Source organism: Grammomys surdaster, unplaced genomic scaffold (genome assembly GCF_004785775.1).
Source record: "Grammomys surdaster isolate TR1022 unplaced genomic scaffold, NIH_TR_1.0 98, whole genome shotgun sequence".
NCBI lineage: Eukaryota > Metazoa > Chordata > Mammalia > Rodentia > Muridae > Grammomys > Grammomys surdaster.
Window position 1 is genome coordinate 12,166,237 of NW_021604577.1, and position 24,962 is coordinate 12,191,198.

Below are 24,962 nucleotides of genomic sequence, written 5' to 3' on the forward strand. Positions count from 1 at the left end.
AGAATATCTGTTGAATGAGTGCATGAATAAATGAACATGTGTTGTGCTTCACCAGAGTGTGACAAAGCCTTGAGCTGACTAGCACCTCGGGCTTTACAGATCTCCTGTGTATAGCCTCTCATTTGATCATGCTACAACCACATAAGACAAACACTGTAATCTCCATTTAACAGACAAGCAAACAAGATGGAAGTCATTATTCAAGCATGTGGTAGGCATAAATAAAAGTGGGGCTGGGTCCCAGGGTGTTTTCTTTTCATCAGCTGTCTGACTCTTTGCACAGCTTCACGCACGGTGTTAGAGCAGACGTGTGCAGCACTTGAGAATTTGCAGAGACTCCTTAGATCACTTGCCCTCTTCAGTAACCAATCAAATCAGGAGTAATTGTCTCAATTTTTATAGATGAAGAAAAAGCTAGACCCAAGTCCTATCATGATTAAGGCAAGACGTCTAACGACCCCAGCTTTTTACTTCAAAATCTTTTGGTTTCTACTGTGCAATTTGTTCATATTCTAACTCTGTGTTCCTGACTTTCTCCATAATGTAGTTCCAGTTCCTTTGTCCTTCATACCTCCCTGGCATGATTGGACTAGTTAGGGACCGATCACGGCTTGTAGACTGTTTATATAGGACTTCCCTCTCACTCCTATCACTCCAGATGTGTTCCTAGCATGACATATCTCTCCACCTAGGTCTATTCTCAGACGCAGATGAAGCCTGCACACATGGTGCTGACTGGCTGAGCACTTTGCTAACCTGCATTTTGGATGCCTCTTTGTCTAACAGGAATGAAGACGTGAATACATTTACAGATTTTGCTGTTTTTCTGGTGTGAGTTATCATGCAGGTGAAAAGGTGATATTGATTTTATATATATTTTTAAAACAAATAGGGGAAAAAAAAGCTACTCAAACTCAATTTCGTAAGTACTTGGGGAGATAATGACAGCCTAGATATTAATAGGATGTTGAAAATTTGATTATTTGGAGAAAATATTCGTCACTTTGGGCTCACACACACACACACACACACAGACACACAGACACACACACATGTGTATGCACACATACCAAAACTTATTGCTTTCATCTTAATATAACAAAAACTTCTCCAGCCATTAAATTTCCTTCTTTTGGAAGATTTTCTTTAAAATCTTCCAAAAGAGTTGAATACATGAATTTGTTCAGTTTTATCTTGAACTCTGGTCTCTGTGACAGGGAAATATCGGATTTGGGTATCTACCCACACTGTACCTTTGGAAAGATACTCTCAAACACTGGCAAGAGTTATATTGGAGGAAGGACTGGCATGATACATGGGAACGTTTTTATTATGCACATTCTTTTATGGGTTGTGGGTAGATATTTTCAATGTGCTGTTTTCCTAAGTTTTATGGAGTTCTTGGACCTTGTGGATATAAACATCTGGGAATAAATGGCTAAGTGTGAGAAAACTATATGCTATATTTTCTGAGAAGAAATATATTTCTGTTATGTTTAAAATATATAATAAATTATCCACAATGGAAACAATAAGTCAGTAGGTATACTATCAGCACACAAGCCAAACAAATGAAAACATTTTAAAGTGAGAGTCCTTCTAGTGACTGAGTGTAAATGTCCCACTGTGCTTTACGTATTTACGTGTGGTCAGGTGACACAGATGCCTGTCTTCCTGACTGCCCACAGTCAACTTTGTTGGATGCCTAGTGAAGAAGACTAATTAGGGAAGGAACGAAAAGATTCCATCATTGAGGCACTTCTAGAGTTGAGCTGAGAGGGTAACTGAAATTTCACTTCATGGCAGTCACTTTTGGAGGGAAGAAAATCAGCGCCGTCCAGTGAATTCTTCTTGGAAGGTTGTCCTGATTCTTTTCTTCCTCAGCTTTTGGTACTGTGATTAAACAAATGGAGAGAGCTTTCTAACCCTGTATTCTTTTCACACTCTTGCTCTCTTCGTTTCTACCTCTCTTTCTCAAACACCCTGTGGGAAACGCTCATCTACTTGAGCTTGTAGGGATTGGAAACGCCATTGTCTCCTAGGCCATGGCAGAGCCCGCACAGCCTGTCTGCTCGGGTTTCCGCTCTGCCCAGCTGACCTCACTTCTATACCCTCATATTCTCAGCTGAGTGTGCGTAGCAATCCTTCTCGTCAGCTCTCTGCTGTGTATTTGTTCCTTCTGGCACGACTTAACCAGCTTTCCGGAGAAAAGTGGTCTTCACGGTTGCGCTTTGTCTGGGACGAGCTTTGTGAAATCGCAGGAGCAGGCAGCTGGAAGAAAGAGTTAATTGTCCTTGGTGGCTGCAGCCCTAACAGAACTGTCATCATATAATAGAGCCCAATATAACAGAAGCGCAGATACTTATGGGAGAATTGAGACTAGGTTTTACGCAGCTTTGATTTTACTCTTCTGATTGAAATGGATCCAAGCTGAGCAACGTAAGAGGTGACAGAAGACGGAGAGGAAGTGAGAGCAAAAGAGGACAGGAACACATGTGCGCGTTCAAAACCCTAATAGGATTGGGTGAGAGCCATTGCATACCTGGCCCACTGCAACTGCGAAGTCTGCTTTCAGCATCAGGAGGAGTGGGGTTTGCCATCTGGAAGGGATTTCATTCTGTGATTACCTTTGGACCGCAGTGCTTGTTGGTTCTTTACTAACAAGCACAGACCCAGAGAACGCCTTTCATGCTAACAAGCAAACAAGCCATCCGTCTGCAAATTTCAAAACCAGAGGCAGGAGGCGGATGTGAAGTGGGTCAAAAATTCTGCAGCTTCTCAGGGAGAAAAAAGTTCAGAGAGAGAGGGGGGGGGGCTTTGTCCTTCTAAACCTCTTTCATAGCACATGGAAATGGACAATTATTTCATATATCATATGTCCACTCATTGTGAAATGTGACTAACTGCCCTCAGGCAAGCAGTGCGAGTCTTAAATCTGCTCAGCGAAATGTACCATGCATGAGCACTGTCTGTGGACCATCTTCCAGTAGAGCAGCTGGGGCCCCCAATCCCAGTGAGAAAAACTTAAGACTATAGTCCCTTTCTCTGTGTGGCCTCCCTCAGAATGGACCAAAGGGCGTACACAACCCTGGCCATTCACATTCACAAAGCATTCGTTCAAAATGTGGACAAGAGCTGGTGACTAAGGGCTGTAATCCCAGTACTTGGAGGCTAAGCAGAAAGGTCTTGCATTTGAGGCCAGCCTGGAAGACATAGTGAGACTCTGTACCAAATAAGTAAGTAAGTAAGTAAGTAAGTAAGTAAGTAAGTAAGCAAAGGACTAAATCGATGGTATTGGAGAAGTTGAACTTGTTTTCCCCATTCTAGAATGTTTTCAAAACTTCCCTTTAATAATCTTTAATAAAATTTTAAGAAAATGTTTAAATGTTTCTTTTAAAAAACTGATTTCTTTGTACAAAATAAAATATACAGACTCAGATTTATCAACCACATTTAAATATGTACCTGCATCTTACTCCTGTGTGAACCTGTCAGTACCTTCTCATTTATTTATCAATATTGTTTGAATAAAAGCTATGTTGCTATAAAACAAGAGTACCGGCAACACTGTTAGGTAAGCTGTTTGCAATTTACCACTTAAAAGGTAGAAATAGATACTTAGTAGAAGTTGAGTTACCAAGCATAAATTTGAGAAAGAAAACTACACACTTCAAGAGCAGTCAGTAGATGAGCATCTTGTCAACCTTGAACACTTGATGTTAGAAGTATCTATTTTTGGTGAGATGTTTTGAAACACAACCACATTTTAATAGTCTGTATTGTGGTTTTATTCATTCATTCATTCATTTCAAAGCTTTTTGAAACAGGGTCTCTTTGTAGCCCAGGCTGTTCTGGAACTCACTATGTAGATCAGGCTAGTCTCAAGCTCATGGGGATCCACCTGCTTCTGTCTCCTGAGTGCGGAGATGGATGTAGTTTTAAGTGCAAAAGAAGACAAGACTTTGTTTTGTCTGCCAGCACATAATTCCCAAGTTTATGGAGTGAAACCAGTGGGTGCTTAGAGATTTCCTACAGCTGCTAACTAGTCACTAGTACAGGGATCTGATACTCGTTTGTTTGTTAGGGTTTGTCTGTATAGCCCTGGCTGTCCTGGAATGCTCTCTGGAGACCTCTGGCCACAAACTCAGAGATCCCCCTGCTTCTGCCTCCTGAGTGCTGTGATTAAAGGTGTGTGTCAGCACTGCATGGCTGGGATCTGGCTTATAATGTAGTATATATTATCCTATGCAATTTACAGACCATGTTTTTTTTCAGAAGTGGAAATTTTAGACTTGCTAAATACAAACTATCTACCAGTGAACATTCAAGCATCCTGCTATTCACAGGCACTAAGTCACAGTGAGGTCCTTATTCTAGAATGTTGTTTATCTTACAGAAAATAGACACTAAGTCTCAGGTGCCTAAACATTCCTATTACAGGCAGAGAACTTCACCAATGCCTCCTCCCGTAAGTGGGAACGTTTATCGGCAGACACTTGCCTCACCATTATCAGACTGCTTCACCGTAGCCCCAAGAAATCCACTCAATGTCACATTTCCATAGCAAGATTACTCATACTCTGTACACTCCAGTCTTGAAATATGGACCCCCCCCGAAAAGTTCATTTTTTTGCATCAATGAATTTAGTCATGATCCTAAACCCTCAAATCCTAATTTAGCAGAAAAGTCCTTCCTTGGCTTCCCAACACTGGTGATAAACTTTGTCTTGCTGTAGCTCTGCTTGATTTGGGTTTCCATTTCATGTTCTTTCAATGCTAAGTTAATACAGTATATATATATATATATATATATATATATATATATATATATATAAATGACATGTCTATACACCTACAAAGCTTAAAAAAGGTTATTCATGTCCATTAAGATATGTTGATACAGGCAAAATGTCCCCAGATTACACCAGCAGAAGTGCAGACTGCTGCTCAGATTCATCAGATTATGGGTGAGAAGCTGAATTTTGACTGTCACGGCAAACAGAAAACACTAGAGGACTTTTGACTAAAATGTTCTAAGCTACTACTCTATTCATGAAAGGCTATGGGGTCATACTTTTATCAAAGGTACAATTAAAATAGCCTCCTCCTAACAAATAAGCTTTGCTTCCTGGCACAATTGAAGTCGGTGTATCTCTGAGGTAATTCTGCCCAGCTGTCATTACAGCAGAAACAGCCTCGTCCACAATGCTGTCTGACCAGAGCTCATGCACAATCATTCTCCCTTCAAGTCCACGCTGAGTGGGAAGATTCATTGCATGGGAATGAAGCTTCAAACCATTAGCATCTTGGGGTTTCTTCATCACAAGCAATAAGCTCCAGAGAGGGCTATGAAGCAGGAATCTATGACTTCTGTGGAACAGAAGAAAGCTTTTTTTTATGTCCTTGGGTTTTCCAGGTGTGGTTATAGAGTCCAAGACCCTCTATTTAGAAAGCAAAATCTGGTGACATGTCAGAATCTCCAGAGGCATCTGTGAGAATAGATGTCATCTTGGGAGAAGTCCATGGGCTTTGATATCAATCTCCTCTTTGCTCATCTTCTGTTTAGACAAATTTAAATTAGCCAGGATCGTTTCCCCAGAATCTTGAACAATCCCAGTGAAGGAGAAAAATATGTCACACACTTTTTACATTTAATATAGTCCTCATACAGTCAAACTACTACCATGTACTAATGGAGGCTTACGTAACTATTCCTTCTAAAGGAATGGTCTAAAATTATGTAGGCGTAAAATGAGTTAAAATGTCACTAACATAGTTAAGAATGTTTAATTCCCTGTCTGTACTCCTGCACATATCAGCTGAGTCCTCTACCCTGAGACAGAAAATTGTTAGGAAAAAGTATCTTTTTAAAAAAGGATGCACTGCAGAAACCGCCCTCATCAATTCACCTTCTAAAGACATTCCTTTGGGTTTTTTTTTTTTTTTTGAGACAAGGTTTCTCTGTATAACAAATCAGGCTGCTCTGGAACTTGCTTTGTAAACTAGGCTGCCTGAAAATCACAGAGATCTGCCTACTTTTGCCTTCTGACTTCTAGGATTAAAAGTGTGCACCACCACCTCTGGCTTGAAGACATTCCTAACTGCAATGGGATTTCCCCCTAGTGTGATGAAACAGCAGACCACCTATAGGTTGTCACGCAGGGGGAGAACCCAACACTGTTGTTCAGTTTATAAAAACTGTAATAAACTACAGGCAGGGGTGGGACTTTGTAGAATACTTGTTCCAGGCTGGCTGGTAAATAAAACTGAATTCTCAGCTCTTGGAACAGTACTTGGCCAAGAACTTTAGAAGAACTTGAGCAAGGCTCTGGGGGAATGATCCTAATTTAGACTCCTGGCTCAGCAAAGAGGAACTTGACCATTTTCCACAATACTTGTCTTTATATTGTGTAATGCCTTTCGTTTAATTCCACCCAAGCCAGTGGTATAAATTGCTCTGATTCCCCACCCCTGTCATTTTACAGATGAGTGAGTGGAGCTTTAGGGAACGTTCTTATCCACAGTCAAGGACAGAAAGAGTTCAAACCTAAGGGACAGGGGAATGTGGAAAGAACATGCTGCACATGAGTTGTGGCTCTTCCTTCAGTAAGTTACAATGTAACTCAGTGTTCCCTCAGGTTTGAATATAACTGCATAAGTGGATGTCACTCATGCAAACACGTCAGTTTGAGACTTTTCTAAGAAGATGGCTATGGAAGGGGATACAGCCTCATCGGTCATGTTGTTGTTGCTCAGGCATGAGAACCTGAGTTCAATCCATAGAGTCCACATAGAAAAATAAAATAAACCAGGTACCAGTCATGAGAGGCTCAATAACTAAGGGAACTTGTCATCAAGCCTGAGGACCTGAGTTTGATCTTCAAGACCCACATGGTATAAGGAGATAACCAACTAGCCAAAGTTCTTCTCTGACTTCCACATGTGCATTGTGGCATTCCTAGTGGGTGTGTGCACATGTGCACGAGCGCACACACTCGTGTGCATACACACACACACACATACAAGAGCAAATAAAAACAATCAGATTGTTAGCATGCACTTGTAATCTCAGCACTCTGTATATGTATGTCTGTGTGTAACTGTGTGTCTGTGTCTATGTATGTGTGACTGTGTGTATCTGTGTGAATGTGTGTACATATGTGTCTGTATGTGTCTGTGTATTTATGTGTGTGTGTCTTTTTATGTATGTGGTCAGGCAGATTCCCAGGGTGTTCTGACCAGGCAACCTTGCCTAATAGGAATCTCCAAAACAATAGAGACTGGAGAGTTGACTCAGAAATCAAGAGTAAGCACAGACTGCTTTTATAGAGTGCATCATTGTTAACTCGGATTTCTCGGCTGCCTCCCACTCTACTTATTACATTGTTCATGTGTCAGTTGGTCCAGGGGAAAATGGAATGATACAGACTATATAGTAAATGATTGTGAATAAAGAACTAGGTCTAAGACAGCTGATTACAGCTGCTCCTCCTCCCATTCCGCCTCTTACACCACACCTTTTTCCAACCCTCTCCCTGTCTCCTCTGAGAAGGTGAAGGGTATCCCTGGGTACCAATCCACCCTAGCACCTCAACTCACTGCAGGAGTAGGTAGGTACATCCTCTCCCACTGAGGACAGACAAGGAAGCCCAGTTAGGGGAGTGGGATTCACAGGCAGGCAACAGAGTCAGGAACAGGCCACTCTCCAGTTGTTGGGAGACCTGCATGAAGACCAAGCTGCACATTGCTTCATATGTGCAGAAGGCCTGGGTCCAGCCCATGTATGCTCTTTGGTTGGTGGTTCCATGTCTGGGAGGCCCCAAAGGTCCAGGTTAGTTGACTCTGTTGGTCTTCCTGTGGAGTTTCTATCCCCTCCAGGGGCTTCCTCAATCCATCCCCCAACTCTTCCACAAGACTGTGGGTCTCTGCATCTGTTTCTGTCAGCTGCTTGGTGGAGCCTCTCGGAAGACAGTTATTCTAGGCTCCTATCTGAAGGTATAACAGAGATGACAGAGTACCATTAGTAGTGTCAGGGATTGGTACTTTCCCATGGGATGGTTCTCTAGTTGGGCCACTTGTTGGTTGGCTGTGCCCTTAGTCTCTGTTCCTTCTTTGTCCCTGCAGTTCTTGTAAGCAGGTCAAGTTTTGGGTCAAAGGTTTTGTGGATGGGTTGATGCACTTATCTCTCTCCGGGGGTGGGGGGAGCAGTCCTGCCTGACTACAGGAGGTCACTTCAGGCTCCATATCCCCCACTGCTAGGAGCCTCAGCTAGAGTCACCCACGTAGACTCCCTGGATCCTCTCGCATTCCCAGGACTCTGGCAGGTCCTAGAGATGCTGGAGAGTGCCAGGAAAATGTTCAGCAATCTGCAAGGGCAGTGGGTTAGAGAGCCCATTCTCACTGCAAAGACAAACACTTTAAAGTCTCCTCTCACAACTTCAGCTACCGTTAGACTATTTCCAGTTTTTCAGGCTGACTGTTCCCGCAAACTCTCAGTTCAGGACCCAGGTCTTTTCCCTGCCACGCCATCCCCATCATTCCCGACCCTTTTCTAGTGTACACTATCTCACCAAGGGTCATAAACTAGTAAGCTGGAACCACAAATGGCATGTAGGCTGTTTTGTTTGGTTTCCTAATAATCAAGGAATTTTGTACTTATTTGGTGCCACAGCCTGGTGGTACAACACTTAAAAATCCTGGTTTTGATCTTTGGGATACAAAGAATTATTTTGCACAAAAATCCAAATTTAGGAATGGACTTGAAAAATGGTTAGACCCTGCCACATTGGGCCTACATTCTAACCTGGTAACAACTGTTGAGATTGCAGTGAATTTGACCCTTTGCCCTGTCTTTGGAATCATAGGTGCTAATCCTTCACTGACTCTACACTGTTCTCTCCACCAGTTACATCCGTGCCCTGATGTCCTCTGCCAGAACTTCATCTGTGCATTCTTTCTAGCCTCGGTCCTTGTACCCCATGCTGTGCCCACGTTGGAAAGGAAAGCATGTGCAGAGTAGACAGTGCCAGGATATTTTTAGAGGAGAAAATGGAAGGAAGGAAAGAGATAGTGAAGACACGGGATAAAAACGGTTATCACATTTTATAAAATTATCACTATTATGTAGAATTGCCATTTTGATAAAAATTCAAAAGGGAAAGTATAAATTCTTGTTCTTCCTACAGAACTTACTTTCTCTGATTTCTGAGTCACAGAAACCTTGGCTGAAGCCACAGTTGGAAAAGCAGCTGGGGACTCCTGGGGACTTGCCCAAGTCAATACTGTTGAGGGACCGAGAGATGCTTGTGTGCCACAGGAACCTGAGGAGTGCAGCTGGAGGACACTGTTTCTGTGAAGCGTCCTGATTCCCTCTGTTTTCAGAAGGAAACCAGGAATGGGCTGATGGGTTTGCTCTGGCAACAAGATGAGGCACTGACTTAGGAAAGGAAGACCAGGGTTTATTATGATTGGGTAAAACCCCTAATTGCCACTTTGGAGAGAGCTCGGGTTTAAGATTCATGTTCCGTAGCCAAGGGCCTCTCTTCCTACAAAAGCTCTGCAGCTAATTAGTGGCCAGGCATCTTGGAAGAAATGGCTATTTGTTTTATTTTTAGCAAAAGTAGCTTGGAGCTTTCCTGACTTCTGCCTGTTTTCATTTCTTCTGGCTACCAGTGGATGCTGAAGGGAGTGAGCTGGGCTGAGCTATTCTGCCTGTTAGCCTTTGCCAGGGGCCTGTTTTGTTCCTGAGGGAAAAACATGACTTCTCCCTCTTTTCAGTCAGCTCTGTCTGATGGATCCTAGTCAAGAGCCAGATTCTAAAGACAGTCTCCATGAGAAACTCAGAGCCTTTCTTTTAGAGGAATAAATACCAAGGCTAGCATGGAGAATGTGGTTGTCTTTGTGAGGAGAGACTGGAGGTATAGAAAAGGCCCGGGGATGCAGCTCCTCACTAAGTGTCTTTACTCTGTCCCCACAGTCATCGACTACACTCTGATCTTGTGGAGTTCACCTGTGTATACCACATCAATTTGTTCTGTGGCCTCTGCTTTCCCTTTGAAAATGCAGCGCACTGATGGGAAACGGGGTGGTGGGGGGCAGGGTGGTAGTAGTGTCCATGCCCTGGTTTCCATGAAAAGACCCTCGTCAGAGCTGGGGATTTAGCCCCGCTACAGAATGTTTGCTCACTATCTCAGTTACAGAATGCTTGCTCACCATGTCCCAGGTCCTGTGTCTCATCCCCAGCACTGGGGAAAATGATGTACTTGCTCAGTATAGATTCTAGCAGGCATGCCTTCCTTCTTCTTTTTGGTTGCGGCCTAAGAGAAGCTGCTACCTTGTAGATAAGATTGTAGGGTAAAAGGTCTGAGCTCACTTCTGGGTTTGGAAACCCAACAAAACCCATCAATCCCTGAGGGGTGGGGGGAAACAAACCATCAATCCCTAAGCTCAAAACCCCAGTATGCCCTAAGCTCAAGACTTGAAAACTCACCAATTCCCACCCTGGAAATAGCCACCCTGGAAAACTCCACTCCCAAGAAACCCTATATAAGTCTGACTTCAGCTCGGCCCCTGCTGTTTCTCATCTAAGCAGAGGCAGCCACCCTCTATGTCTCTCCCAGTAAATCTCTTGTGTGGGGTTTGTTGTGTTGTGTGACAGTCCTTGGCTCCCAGCTGCCAAGATGCCTTTGCCCTTAGAGCTATAACACTTATAGAGATGATGGAAAGTTCCTCAAGACCATCTTAATTTGATTGTGTCATGTTTCCTGCAAGAAAAATGGGGTACAGAGCTAAACAGAGAATTTTCTTTTTTTTTCTTTTTTAAAAATTGGATATTTTATTTATTTACAACACAGATGTCATCCCCTTTCCCCATTTCCCCTCCCTAGAACCCCCATCCTATACCCCCTCTTCCTTTATGCTTTTATATCATTTTGATTACATGCATGTATTAACATCAGTTCTAGGTTGAGGGTCTAGCAATACAATAGATGCAAACAGTCTAGGAACAAGCAAGACAATAAACACAAATAGTAAGAGAAAAAACAAGGTATTAAAACCAATTACGTGAACACTTCTGTGATCACTGTTTCTAAAGGCTTATCAAGATGACCAAAGTATCTGAGCCTACTTCCCTGTCCTAGCCCAAGGTCATCTTCATGTCTGAAGCCTACTTCCTTGTTCTACCCTAAAATTTAGATTCCTACCTGAAATTACTTCTTTGTTCTAGCCTAAAGTCAGATTCCTGCTTGAAGCCTACTTACTCGTCCTTGGCCCATGTCAGCTTCTTGCTAAGCAGCCCCAAAGGCTCTTTACATCTCTTCCTTTTTTATTTCAGTAACAATACTGAGCCTGTCTTAGGTCGTTCTGACAAGAATGGCTTCCTTACCCGTCATGGAATATGCGTTATCAAAAGCAATGCACTTATGTTTTAGCTTGGTAAGGCTCTGTGCAGAATGTTACCCGTCCTTGGCTTGCCAGCTTGTTAATTTAATAACTCTGTCTGGTGGTCCATTTTCAGGTTCAAGCCATATACTTTGGCTGCCAACATGTTGATGTTGTTAAAGATAAACTTTAACATGATGGGCAAGAATTAAAGTATTCCCAGGACAAGAAGGACTAGCCTGATCAAGCTATATATGCCATTCCTGAGGTTTGACCAAAATGGAAATACTGACCTCAGACCATGGATAATTTTATCACCACTATCTGCAGCATTAAAGCTCAACAGAGCAGCATTCTTTAAATTAATAATCTCACTATGCAAAGTTAACACACCCAGAGAGGTATTAGGATTATACCAAATATCCTACAGGTGTCTTTAAACATTTTTCTAATTATAAATGACAATCATTGTGAATTTCAAAAGTAATACTACTCCAATGATATTTGTCATGACACTTGGGATGGCTCCTAACTCTTGAACCCAGAACCTCCTTCAGATAATTTGAATGGGTTATATAACATCATTCGTTATTCCAGATGCCCATATAAATCCTTTTGTATACTCAATACATTAGTAACATTATTTGCTAGATGGTTAACAAAAATAGTTGTCTTAACTCTTTGTGTCAATGCCATTGCAAAAGCAGTGGTACTAGCAATTAATGGAATTAAAGCTGTTATACAAGCAATAATCAAGCCTGCCACCCTCTTGCTTCTGCTTAAAGCCTAACTCATGTCTTCCAGCACTTTCAAGCTTTTTTCAGAGAATCAAGGTTTTCTAATACTCAGGACAGTGAGATGAAAGCTGGTTGATAGACCCCCATAACAGACATGCCAGGTTTCAACACACTAACACAATTGGAAATTATACAGTCACTGCAACTTACAATAAATACTGTAGAAGAGACAAAACCAATTTTAGCTTGACAATTAAAAGAGCCTTAAAACATGCACTAACCCTTGTTTGAAATCCAGATACTGTCCCAACTTTATCTCTTGCTATCATAACATCATAGCAAGCTACAGCTAACTTCAAAATGTCTCTGACAAAGTCCACATCCAGTCTTCCAAAAGTAGACTATTATTTCCCATATTAGATTGATTTCTAGACCAGTACATGATTGAGTCCTAATAGCTGGTCACCTTTAAGAAGAATACAAGAGATAGAAACAGAAGGAACACTACCCAATTCATTTTATGAAGCCACAATTATACTCATACCTAAACCACACAAAGACCCAACAAAGAAAGAGAACTTCAGACCAATCTCCTTTATGAATATCGATGCAAAAGTACTCAATAAAATCTTGCAAATTGAATCCAAGAACACATCAAAACAATTTTTCATCATGATCAAATAGGCTTTATCCCAGGAATGCAGGGTTGGTTCAATATACAGAAATCTATCAATGTAATCCACTATATAAACAAACTCAAAGGAAAAAAATCACATGATCATATCACTAGATGCTGAGAAAGCATTTGACAAAATTCAACACCCCTTCATGATAAAAGTCTTAGAAAGATCAGGAATTCAAGGCCCATACCTAAACATAGTAAAAGCAATATACAGCAAACCAGTAGCCAACATCAAACTAAATGGAAACTTGAAGCAATCCCACTAAAATCAGGGACTAGACAAAGCTGCCCATTCTCTCCCTACATATTCAATATAGTACTGGAAATCCTAGCCAGAGCAATTAGACAACAAAAGGAGGTCAAAGGGATACAAATTGGAAATGAAGAAGTCAAAATTTCACTATTTACAATGATATGATAGTATACTTAAGTGACCCCAAAACTTCCACCAGAGAACTCCTAAACCTGATAAACAACTTTAGCAAAGTGGCTGGATATAAAATTAACTCAAACAAATCACTAGCCTTCCTCTACTCAAAAGATAAACAGGCTGAGAAAGAAATTATGGAAACGACACCCTTCAAATAGTCACAAATAATATAAAATACCTTTGTGTGACTCTAACCAAGCAAGTAAAAGACTTGTATGACAAGAACTTCAAGTTCCTAAAGAAAGAAATTGAAGCAGACCTCAGAAGATGGAAAGATCTCCCAGGCTCATTGATTGGAAGGATTAATATAGTAAAAATGGCTATCTTGCTAAGAGCAATCTAAAGATATAATGCAATCCTCATCAAAATCCCCACTCAATTCTTCACAGAGATAGAAAGAGCAGTCCTCAAATTCATTTGGAATAACAAAAAATTCAGGATATGGAAAACTACTCTCAGCAATAAAATAACTTCTGGGGGAACCACCATCCCTGACTTCAAGCTGTACTACAAAGCAATAGTGATAAAAAACTGCATGGTATAGGAACAGAGACAGGCAGGAGGATCAATGGAATAGAATAGAAGATCAAGAAATGAACCCCCATACCTATGGTCACTTGATCTTTGACAAAGGAACTAAAACCATCCAGTGGAAAAAAGACAGCATTTTCAACAAATGGTGCTAGTTCAACTGGAGGTCAGCATTTAGAAGAATGCAAATTGATCTATACTTATCTCCTTGTACAAACCTCAAGTCCAAGTGGATCAAGGACCTCCACATAAAACCAGCTACACTGAAACTAATAGAAGAGAAAATGGGGAAAAGCCTCGAACACATGAGCACAGAAGAAAAGTTCCTGAACAGAACACCAATGGCTTATCCTCTAAGATCAAGAATTGACAAATGGGACCTCATAAAACTGCAAAGCTTCTGTAAAGCAAAGGACACCATCAATAAGACAAAACAGCAACCAATAGATTGGGGAAAGATCTTTACGAATCCTACATCTGATAGAGGGCTAATATCCAAGGTATATAAAGAACTGAAGAAATTAGACTCTAGACAATCAAATGACCCTATTAAAAATTGAGTACAGAGCTAAACAAAGAATTCTCAACTGAGGAAACTCGAATGGTTGAGAAGCACCTAAAGCAGTGTTCAGCATCATTAGTCATCAGGGAAATGCAAATCAAAACAACCTTGAGATTCCACCTCACACCAATCAGAATGGCTAAGATCAAAACCTCAGGTGACAGCAGATGCTGGCAAGGATGTGGAAAAAGAGAAGCACTCCTCCATTGCTGGTAGGACTGCAAGCTGGTACAAACACTCTGGAAATCAGTCCAGTGGTTCCTCAAAAAATTGAAAACAGTTCTACCTAAAGACTCAGCGATAACACTACTGGAAATATACCCCAAAGATTCTCCAACATATAACAAGGACGAATGCTCCTCTACGTTTTTAGCAGCCTTACTTATAATAGCCAGAAGCTGGAAACAACCCAGATGTCCCTCAATGGACGAATGGATACAGAAATTATGGTACAATTACACAATGGAATATTATCCAGCTATTAAAAATGACACCTTCACGAATTTTGCAGACAAATGTATGGAACTAGAAAATATCAACCTGAGTGAGGTAACCCAAGTTCAAAAGGACATACATGGTATGTACTCAGTTTTAAGTGGATATTAGCCCAAAAGCTCAGAATACCCATGATACAATTCACAGACCATGTGAAGCTTAACAAGAAGGAAGACCAAAGTGTGGATTCTTCAGTCCCACTTAGAAGGTGGAACAAAATAACCAGAGGAAGCAGAAGGAGGGAGAGAATAAATAGAAATATGTAGCATTGCGGGGGGTGGGGGGAAGGAGTGGGGAGCCATTGGAAAGTTCCAGATGCCAGTGATTTGAGAGGTTCCCAGGACCCAGTGGGGATGACATTAGCCGAAATACCCAACAGAGGGGAGAGAGAACCTGAAGAGACCACCTCCAGTAGATAGACATGGCCCCCAGTTGACGGAAGGGGCCACTTACCCATCTCAAAATCTTTAACCCAGAATTGTTCCTGTTTAAAGGAAATGTAGGTGGGTTGGGGATTTAGCTCAGTGGTAGAGCGCTTAGCAAGTGCAAGGCCCTGGGTCAGGTCCTCAGCTCTGAAAATAAAAAATGGAGCAGAGACTTCCCCGTCTTGGCATTCATCCAATCCCCCATTTGCAGACACCAAACCCCGACACTATTGCTGATGCCAAGAAGTGCTCACAGACAGGAGGCCGGTATAGCTGTCCTCTGAGAGGCTCTGCCAACACCTGACTAAGAGATGCATATACAGCCAACCATCAGATTGAGCCTGTGGACCCCGGTGGAAGAGTTAGGGAAGGACTGAAGGCACTGAAGTGGATTACAACCCCATAGGAAGAACAACAATACCAACTAACCGGACCACTCAGAGCTCCCAGAGACTAAACCATCAACCAAAGAGTACACATGGAGGGACCCATGGCTCCCATTACATGTGTAGCAGAGGTTGCCCTTATCTGGCATCAATGGGAGGGGAGGTACTTGGTCCTGTGGAAGCTTATTGCCCCAACGAAGGGAGATGTTAGAGGGGTGAGTCTGGAGTGGGTAGGTGGGTGGGGTATCATCCTCTTAGAGGCACTGGGGAGGGGGAAATGTGGTGGGAGACAGAAGGGGGATAACATTTGACTTGTAAATAAATGAAATAATAAAAAATTCTGAATTGAAAGAAAAAAGAAAATTGACTAATACATTGACACCACCCATCACAGTGGGATCTTCTGGAGTAAGGTTTTCTTTCCTCAGAAACAAAGTAGCTTCAGGCAAGATTTCTGTGTGCAAAGAAGACCCATTCTCCCACCAGCACCAGGAATGGGGTGGATCCAGTGTTGACTGACAGAACTAAGTGGTTCTAGGGTCCCCCTTCCGTCTAGGAGGTCTCTGCAGGCAAGCGATCTCACGGTGTAAACATTCCAGACAGGAAGCCACAGTTGTTAGTTTTTCACACACTGATCAATGGTTCAACACTCAAAACATTTGAACTTGGGCCAGAAGGAAGGCCTTGCCATTCCTACAGGTCTGAGGCATTGGGTCCTTGACACCACTGTGCCCTTGTCAACAACACACATTGACTCAAGGCTTCCTCTGCTAACTACAAGTAGCCCAGACTCTGGCAAGTTTTGGAACAACAGCATAAAACAGATCAATGGAGTCTATGAGAAGTAGATTGTGTGCTTAATTCATTCTTCTTTAAAAGTATTTTTATTTTTAAAATCATAAAATAATCACACTATTTCTACTTCTTCCTAAACCCTCCCATGCACCCACACTTGCTCTCTTTCAAATTCATGGGCCTCTTTTTCAAAATTGTTGGTATGTGAACTCGTACACATGCATGCACACACACACACACACACACACACACACACACACATGGATCCAGTGTTGACTGAACACATAAATACACATAAATACAACCTGCTGAGCCTGAATAATGTTATCAGTTACATATAATCTCAGGGCTGACCACTTGGGATCTGATACCCAATTAAGAAGCTCTTCCCTGGGGAAGACCATTTCTCCTGCTTTCAGCATTCCCCAGTTGTCTGTAATTCATTGTCTAGAGTTCAGATTTCCTCCTTCCATGTTAGCATGCCTATTGGTGCTTTCATTGTTCAGGTATTGCTAGGTAGCCATGCTGATGGTACTTCAGGAGTGTAGCCTCTTTGACACTTCCAGGAGATACAATCTCACAGCAAACTTCCTGCCCCCCTGGCTTTCTGCCCCCTCTTCCTGAATGACCCTTGAGACTTAGGTTCAGAAGTTGTAGATAAATCTGTTGCTACTGGGCACCACATAATCTCTTGATCTTCACATTTTGGTTAATTATAGCTTTCTGTGATGTTCCCTGTCTGTTCCGAAGAGTGTTTTCTTTGGTGAGAGGTGAGAACTACACTCATCTATGGTTTTAAGGATAATTGCTCAGAAGGTAGTTAGGGATTGTGTTATTTTAGTTAGGAGGCAGTTGTAGGTTCTTTTCTAAGGTGCATGACTTTACTTCAGGTAAGGTAGTTGACTAGGTTTTATTTTGTTGTTGTTTTTTGTTTGTTTGGGGGGTTTGGTTTTGTTTGGTTCACTAGAAAGTTTTTATTTCTAAGGAGAAGACTTCTGAGGGTAATATGAGGGGACAAACCATACTTCCAGAACATAATATTTTATCTAGACATTATGAGAGCCATGTCTTTCTTTAAATTTTTGAGGTTTATTTATTTTATGTATATTTTATGAGTCTGTTATCTTCATTCACACCAGAAGCAGGCATTGGATCCCTCAATTTTTTGACTGAGATTGTTCTTGTCTAAAAGAAATGCAGGGACAAAAATGGAGCAGAGATTGAAGGAATGACCGATCCATGACCAGCCCAACTTAGGATCCATCTCATGGTTAAGCACCAAACCCTAACACTATGACTAGTGCCATGTTGTACTTGCAGACAGGAGCCTAGCATGGCTGTCTTCTGAGAAGCTCTGTGAGCAGCTGACTGAGACAGATGCAGATACTCACAGCCAACCATTGGACTGAGCCCAAGGACCCCTATAGAAGAGTTAGGGGCAAGATTGAAGGAACTGAAGGGGATGGCAACTCCAGAGGAAGAACGACAGTGCCAACTAACTTAGATCCCAGGGAGCTCCCAGAGACTAAGTCACCAACAAAAATGCATACAAGGTCTAGTCTGAGGCCCTCTACACATATGTAGCAGAGGCTTGCCTTGTCTGGCCACAGTGGGAAAGGATGAGCCTGATCTTGTAGAGACTTGATGCCCCAGGGAAGGGGGATTCCTGGTTGGGAGGAGGCACCTCTTGGAGGCAAAGGGGAAGGGGTAGGGGGAAAGAACTCGAGGAGGGAGCAACATTTGGGGTGTAAGTAACAAAATAATTATTAAAAGATAAAATAATAAAATGAAAAAAGTTATCAAACTAAGGTGGGATTATTTTACAGGAGTACAAAATAAATCCAAGATTGAAATCAATGGAACTCACCATAGCAACAAGTTCAAAGAGTAAAAAAATTTGACATCTGAAAAGATATAGCGAGGAAGGAGACTTTTGAAAAAAAATTCCAAATTTCTTTCATAACAGACATTATAAACAAACTAGCAATAGAAGGAAACTTCCAAATCCAAGAAGGGGCTTACAATTAAGGATAGATCCTTAATTATCTTAAGTCATGAAATACCTAATATTTTCTCTATGACTGAGAACATGATCATCTCATCCAGCAGAGACTATACTGTTAGTCCTCACTGGCACAATAAAGCAAAAAAAAAAAAAAGTATACAGAAGTAAAGCTATCTCTATTGGAAGATGGCATTTTCCTACACTGGAAATTCTAAGGACTTTGACAATTACTAAACTGCTATGTGAATTTAACAAAGTCACAGGAGTAGATCAATGCAATCAAATTGAAGATCCAGATATAAATCCTTACTGCTGTAGACACCTGTTTTTCTTGTTGTTGTTTGGGGTTTTGTTGCTGTTGTTTCATATTGTTTTTACAAAGAAGATGGACATGAATACTATAAAAATGACATCTTCAACACAGGAGGCTGATCAAACTGGATTGCTGCATTTAGAAGAATCCAAATAGATCCATATTTATCACCCTGCACAAAACTCAACTCCAAATGGATCAAGAACCTCAATATAAAACTAGATATACTGAACCTGTTAGAAGAGAAAGCAGGGGGTGAGAACCTTCTGCATGGCAAAGAACACCATCATTCAGACAAAGAAGCAGCCTACAGACTGGGAAAAGATTTGTACTAACTACACATCCAATACAGGACTAATATTCAAAACAGACAAAGAACTCAAGAAATTGGATAACAAGAAACAAATAATCCAATAACAAAATGAGGTACAGATCTAAACAGAATTCTCAACAGAGGAAACACGAATGGCTGAGAACTATTTTTAAAAAGAAGAAAAACTCTCAACATCCTTAGCGCTCAGGGAACTACAAATCAAAACTTTAAGATTTCATCTTATACCAGTCAAAATGACCTAAATCAATAAAAAAAAATGACAGCTCGTGATGGCAAGTATGTGGGATAAAGAAGTTACTTATTCACCACTAGCAGGGCTGCAGACTTGTATAGCCACTATGGAAATCAGTGTGATAGTTCCTCGGGAAGCTTAGAATGCCTACTTCAAGATCCAGCTATATCATTCTTGAGCATGTACTGAAAGCACACCACATTCTATTACATAGATACCTGCTCATCTATATTCTTTGCTGCTCTATTTATAATCACCAGAAATTGAAACCAGCCTAGATGTCCATCGACAGATGGATGGATAAAGAAAAGATGATACATTGACATAATCCAAAACTATTCAGCTATTAAAAATATGAAATCTTGAAATTCACTAGGAAATGGATAGAGCTAGAAAAAAAATCCTCCTCAGTGAGGCAATCTAGACTCCAAAATATATGGTATGTGTTCTCTTATATGTGGATGTTAGCTTTTAAGCCTTTGATAGGCAAGCTACAATCCCTCTAACTACAGAGGTTAGGTGTGGTTAGGTATAGAGTAAGAGATTGAAGTACGAGAGGGATGGGTGGGGGGATAGAATGTGTAGTTATGGAGAGACAGGGAGAGACTGGAATGGGAGGATTAAAGGGATGGTGGAGTAAAGGGGGGGTAATAGAGGAATTACAGGGTGAGACAGCTAACACTAAGGTCCATGTGAGGGGTCATATGGGAACCTGATACAATAGAAGCTTCCTAAAGTACATACAGACAAAAGAACTCTAAAGGCAGTCACCAAATAATATAAATACATAGGACCAACTAGACATCTCTTGTCTCAGGTGAAACCTCCAGCGTCAGGAATGGGTTGCATAGAGTTAAGTTGTTGGCAGCCAAAGGGGTCCCATAAAATTGCCTAAACAGTCCAGGCTGTTGCCTAGGCTATTGGTTGTTCTCCACAAATTGGTGATCATGCCTTATTGTTGAAGACAATGCTTATATACTCATTGAACAGGGAGAAGTCAAACTGTTGCTTAATTAAAACCTTAATCTACACTGACTATTGTTCACAGTAGTGGAAAGTACCCTGCATGCTACCAGAAAAGAAAAGTACTACCAACCCAGCTACAAACCCTTTAATATATAAAAGTGGTCTCATAACACTGGTACTGTCGGTTTAGATTTAAGACCTACTCCATGAGATGGAACCCATCTCCAACACTGTTTGAGTGGCCAAGCAGCACGGACTTCAGGCAATACTCTACTGTACCCTGTAGATCAGCGCCTCACTCAGCCATCCTCAGAAAAGCTTCCTTCTGGAGCGGATGGAAACTACTAGTTAGAGACCTCAAATGGACAAGGTGCAGAGTGTTGTAAAGAGGGATGCTGGAACACTTAGTCTTAAATGGGATGTCTCCATCAAAGTTCTCCTCTTGGGGCTCATGGAACACTGTAGAAAGGGAGACAAAAGGACAAGCCAGTGGGGATAGACAATACCAGGGAAACAGTGTCTTCCAAACACAAGACCAAGGCACAGGTAATCCCATAGTGACTATGGCAACATGCACATGGCTTGTACAGGTCCACGTACATGGATCCCAGTGTTGCTCTCAGAGGACAGTGGACATGAGTTCCATTCCTAAACAAAAAGCTCTCTAATTAACAACCATTTGTTTACTCCAATGGAGTCTCACTGGGTACACAAACCTTGTTTAATGGCAGGCCCCATGCCAGCAGTAAATGGCCAACAAAACAAATTCACTGGTATTTTTGGAGATTTTTTTAATCTCATATTAGTTTATTTGGACACCTTTTTACCTTATTGTTTGTTTGTAGGTTATGGATTCTGATCTTGTGTTTTTATTTTTTTTATTTTATGTGTATTTGTGTGCATGTGCAAGTATGTGTTTCCTATGTTTTCCTTTTCTTTGACTTTTTCATCTTGTTTTATTGGTTTGTTTGTTTTCTAAAAAGAAAGAGAAAGAAGGCTTGAATTGTGTAGTTGAGAAGTGGGAAGAACCTACGAAATGGGGGAGGGTATGCTGGGTGGGAGATGGGGGAGGGAGAGCTGGGTGGGAAATGGAGGAGGGGAACAAGGGGTCAGAATACATTGTCTGAAAAAATTTTTGGGAAGGCAAAGAAACCTCGAATTTTTCCCCTTGGAGGCTTCCATCTTCTTCTTGAATTATGGCTGTTTGGATAATCCATTTCAAAACTTTGCTTACTCAGTAGGACAGAGAATTCTTTGCAGGACAAAAAGGGTGAGGCAGTTGGGGATTATGACATTTTCAAAACAGTGTGATCTTCCTTATCTGAAAACAAAAAGGTAGAGAAATGTGTGTGTAGGTAGGCGTGTGCGTGTGTATAAATTATATATAATTAATCCTAATAGTTTCAATGAAATAAACAGAAAATGTGGTTAAAATAAGAATTAAAGCAAAAATTATGTTCAATAAAAGTCAAGGTGATAGGATATAAAGGGAGTAATATAAATGAAATTTACAATCAATAAACAATAGGCAATTGAAGTAAAAAATAGCATTTATGACATAACATCAAATTCTCAGAGATAAATATAACAAAATACACAGAAGGTCTATATACACATAGAGAAAAAAAATCAAAGATGTAAGTGAATACTTTTATATACTGTGCTTATCAAACAGAAATATCAGTATTTGTAAGATATCAATTCTTGGGAGTTCTCAGGACTTAGTGTGGTTCTAAGAAGCTGATCAATGTGTGCATAATTTTTGCTTTTTTATTTTAAAAAACTTGCTTTGATTTTGTTAAAATATATACCCTAGATTTAAGAGAAAGAGATGGAGCACTTCTAGTACTGCTCAGTTTACCAAGACCCTAAGAGTAGATAGACCAGGGACATAGGAAAACCCAAATACCACTATTTTGTAAAAGGAATAGAGAATCTCATGATGATGATAGAGAACTTTAAGAAGGACATAAATAACTCCCTTAAAGAAATCCAGGAGAACACAGGTAAACAGGTAGAAGCCCTTAAAGAGGAAACCCAAAAATCCCTTAAAGAATTGCAAGAAAACACAACCAAACAGGTGAAGGAATTAAACAGAACTACCCAAGATCTAAAAAATGGAAGTAGAAACAATAAAGAAATCACAAAGGGAGACTACCCTGGAGATAGAAAACCTAGGAAAGAAATCAGGAGTCATAGATGCAAGCATCACCAACAGAATACAAGAGATAGAAGAGAGACTTTCAGATGCAGAAGATACCATAGAAAACATTGACACAACTGTCAAAGAAAATGCAAAATGCAAAAACTTCCTAACCCAAAACATTCAGGAAATTCAGGACAAAATGAAAAGACCAAACTTAAGGATAATAGGTACAGAAGAAAGCAAAGATTCCCAACTTAAAGGGCCAGTAAATATCTCCAACAAAATAATAGAAGAAAACTTCCCTAACCTAAAGAACAAGATGCCCATGAACATACAAGAAGCCTACAGAATGCCAAATAGACGAGACCAGAAAAGAAATACCTCCCGTCACATAATAATCAAAACACCAAATGCACGAAACAAAGAAAGACAAAAGCAGTAAGGGAAAAAGGTCAAGTAACATATAAAGGCAGACCTATCACAATTATACCAGACTTCTCAACACAGACTCTAAAAGCCAGAAGATCCTGGACAGATGTCATACAAATCCTAAGAGAACACAAATGCCAGTGCAGGCTACTATACCCAGCAAAACTCTCAATTATCATAGATGGAAAAAAAAAGATATTCCATGTCAAAACCAAATTTATACAATATCTTTCCACAAATCCAGCTCTACAAAGGATAATGGATGGAAACCTCCAAAACAAGAAGTGAAACTACATCCTAGAAAAAGCAAGAAAGTAATCTTCTTTCAACAAACCCAAAAGAAGATAGCCACATAAACATAATTCCACCTCTAACAACAGAAATAACAGGAAGCAACAATCACTGGTCCTTAATATCTCTTAACATCAATGGACTCAATTCCCCAATAAAAAGACATAGACTAACAGACTGGATACATAAACAGGACTCAACATTTTGCTGCATACAGGAAACGTATCTCAGTGTCAAAGACAGATACTACCTCAAAGTAAAAGGCTAGAAAAAATTTAGTAAGCAAATTGTTTCAAGAAACAATCTGGAGTAGCCATTCTAATATTAAATAAAATCGACTTTCAACCAAAGTTATCAAAAAAGATAAGGAAAGACATTTCATACTCATCAAAGGAAAAATCTCCCAAGAAGAACTCTCAATTCTGTACATCTATGCTCCAGATGCAAAGGTACCCACATTCTTAAAAGAAACTTTACAAAAGTTCAAAGCACATGTTGCACCTAACACAATAATAGTGGGAGACTTCAATACCCCACTCTTATCAATGGACAGATCATGGAAACAAAAAGTAAACTGAGACACAGTGAAAAAAACAGAAGTTATGAACCAAATGGATTTAACTGATAGCTCTAGACCATTTCATACTAAAACAAAAAAATATACCTTCTTCACAGCACTTCATGGTACCTTCTCCAAAATTGGCTATATAATTGGTCACAAAACAGGCCTCCACAGATACAAGAAGATTGACATAATCCCATGCATCCTATCAGATCACCACAGACTAAGGCTGGTCTTCAATAATAACAAAAACTACAGAGAGCCCACATACATGTGGAAACTGAACAATGCTCTACTCAACAATAACTTGGTCAGGGAAGAAATAAAGAAAGAAATTAACGACTTTTGAGAGTTAAATGAAAATGAAGGCACAACATACCCAAACTTATGAAACACAATGAAAGCAGTGCTAAGAGGAAATCTCATAACTCTAAGTGCCTACAAAAAGAAACTGGAGAGAGCATACACTAGCAGCTTGACAGCACACCTGAAAGCTCTAGAACAAAAAGAAGTAGATATACCCAAGTGGAGTAGACAGCAGGAAATAATCAAACTCAGGGCTGAAATCAACCAAGTAGAAACAAAAAGAACTATACAAAGACTCAACAAAACCAGGAGCTGGTTCTTTGAGAAAATCAACAAGATAGATAAATCTTTAGCCAGACTAACCAGAGGGCACAGAGACAGTATGCAAATTAAAAAATCAGAACTGAAAAGGGAGACATAACAACAGAAACCGAGGAAACTAAAAAAAAAAAAAAAACCATCAGATCCTACTACAAAAGCCTATACTCAACAAAACTGGATAATCTGAATGAAATGGACAATTTTCTAGACAGATACCAGGTGCCAAAGTTAAATCAGGATCAGATAAACCATCTAAACAGTCCCATAACCACTGAAAAAAATAGAAGCATTCATTAAAGTCTACTCACCAAAAAAAGCCCAGGACCAGATGGTTTTAGTGCACAATTCTATCAGATCTTCAAGGAAGACCTGATACCAATTCTCTTCAAACTATTCCACAAAATAGAAACAGAAGAAATACTACTCAGTTCATTCTATGAAGCCACAATTATGCTCATACCTAAACCATAAAAAGACACAACAAAGAAAAAAATCTTCAGACCAATTTCCTTTATGAATGTCAATTCAAAAATGCTCAATAAAATTCTCACAAACCGAATCCAAGAATACATCAAAGCAATCATTCACCACGATCAAGTAGACTTCATCCCAAAAATGCAGGAGTAGTTCAA